Genomic DNA, 2,440 nt, shown 5'->3' with positions numbered 1-2,440 from the left:
AAGTTTGAGGAAAAGGCTTTTGGTTTTGTTGAAGTTTTTCCAGTATTTGAAGTAACATTTTCTAGGACACGTAACTGGGACAGGCTTGGGAAGACAGCAGAGATGGGTGAACCCAGAGGAGGGTGGATGGCTTACGAAAGCCGAAGCCTTTGCTGATCCAGAAACATTCAGAGCCGGGGGAATTGCTGCATAAAAGCCTTTAGGGATCTGTGAATTACTGGAAATATATACAAATATTTAAACAAAAGGCAGCAAAATGCCTAAGAGCATGGGTTTTGCAGGGGGGGCCCTATGGTGCTTCAGGCTCTGCCCCAGTGTGACCCTGGCGGTGCCCAGCTCCTCCTTGGTACAATGGGATAAGCATAGTGCCTCTATCCACAGGTGTAAAAGTGAAATAGATACTACGAAGTGCCTACCATAGAGCTGGCCCTAAAGGGAAACACAGTTTTCTTCTATACTTCTACTCCCACTTCTGACACCAAAGGTATGTGGGTTTCCCACACTGACCAATTCTCTGACACCAGCTGAGTGTCCTAACCAAAGCTTATTTGGTTTTTTGTTTTTTAATAATTTTATTTATTTTTGGCTCTGCTGGGTTGTTGTTGCTGCGCAGGCGTTTTCTCCAGTTGCAGTGAGTGGGAGCTAGTCTTCACTTCAGGGCACAGACTTCTCATTGTGGTGGCTCCTCTTGTTGCTGAGTACGGGCTCTAGGGTGCTTGGGCTTCAGTAGTTGTGGCACATGGGCTCAACAGTTGTGCTTCCCAGGCTCTAGAGCACAGGCTTAGTTACTCCAAGGTATGTGGGATCTTCCTGGACCGGGGATCGAACTCGTGTCTCCTGCAATGGCCAGTGGATTCTTTGCCACTGAGCCAACAGGGAAGTCCCATATTCAGTTATAACACTATGGTCCTGGAGTTAGGGTCCCATCCCTCAAGTTAGGAGATCAGTTTCAGGGACTGCCCTTACTTCAGAAACTATTCCTGAGCTACTGGATATAAATCAGTGGTTCCCATGATCTCCTCCTCGGGTTCAATACTTTGCTAGAATGGCTCACAGAACTCCAGATAGTGCTTTACTTATTACTGCCTATTTATCATAAAAGGATGTCTTTCAGGAACAGCCAGATGGAAAAGACACAGAAGGCAAGGCATGTGGAAGGGGTTGCAGGACTTCCATACTCTCTCTGGGTCTGCCATCTACCCAGCACTGACCTAGAAGCTCTCGGAAGCCCTTTAGGTTAAGATTTTTATGGAGTGTCAATACATAGGCATGATTGATTAAATAATCAGCCATTGGTGATTGAACTCAATCTGTAGCCCCTCCCCTCTCTCCAGAAGTCAGCGGGTAGGGCTAAAAGTTCCAACCCTTTAATCACAGGGTTGATACCCCTGGAAACAATCCCCCATCCTTAGGGGCTTTCCAAGTCACTTCATGAACATCTGCTCAGGTGTGGTTAAAAGGGGCTTATTATGAACAAAGAAGACAATTCTCTTACCCAGTTCATTCAGAAATTCCAAGGATTTTAGGAGCTCTGTGCCAGGAACTCAGATTGGATGAAGACTAAGTATGTGTTTCTTATTATAGCACAATATTACAGGCCCAGTCAAGTGTAGCTGTCTACCTAACAAGGAGACTAAAAGGAGGAGAAAAAAAAAAAAAAAGATTCAGAATTGGACTTCCCTGGGGTGCAGTGGATAAGAATCCGCCTGCCAACTCAAGGGACAGGGGTTCGATCCCTGATCTGGGAAGATTCCATATGCCATGGAGCAACTATGCCTGTGCCCCACAACTACTGAGCCTGTGCTCTAGAGCCCAGGAGCTGCAACTGCTGAAGCCCAAGGGCCCTAGAGCCTGTGCTCTGCAACGAGAGAAGCCACCACAACGGGAACAAAGGCTAACCCTTGCTTGCCCAATCAGAGAAAGCCTGTGCACAGCAACAAAAGCCCAGCACAGCCAAAAATAAATAAATAAAATGATTTTTTAAAAAATCATACCTTAAAAGATTCAGAATCGAATAAAGGGGAAATAGGGCGCTGAACTCCCGGGCATGTGACCAGTGCAGTCACACAAGGTCCTGCTCTCAGAAGGGATCCAGTTTTCGGTTTACTGTCCGCATGTGGCATCTTGAAATTCTTAACAATTTTCTCCTTGAGCTTGTTTCCTAAGAGAAATCCAACGGGACGACGAACCATGTGTGTGAGCAGAGAAGATACAGCAGGTGGCAGCAAGCAGGTTCTGGCCAACAAGAATGGCGGGCAGTGGGCAGTCTGGGTGAGGAGCAGTTGGCCTGGCCACCGGGCGTGCACCCACATGGCTGGGCAATCTGAGACACCGTGGGGCTGCAAGGGGCCAGGATCTGTGCCCAGACTGGCAGCAGTGGAAGATGGCTGCGGTCCATCAAGGCTGTGATGAGAAGGGACCCCACATGGAAGTGGGTCCT

The sequence above is a fragment of the Bison bison genome, unplaced genomic scaffold (genome assembly GCF_000754665.1).
Source record: "Bison bison bison isolate TAMUID 2011002044 unplaced genomic scaffold, Bison_UMD1.0 scf7180017864213, whole genome shotgun sequence".
NCBI lineage: Eukaryota > Metazoa > Chordata > Mammalia > Artiodactyla > Bovidae > Bison > Bison bison.
The sequence above is the reverse complement of the archived record's forward strand: the minus strand, read 5'-3'. Positions refer to the sequence as shown.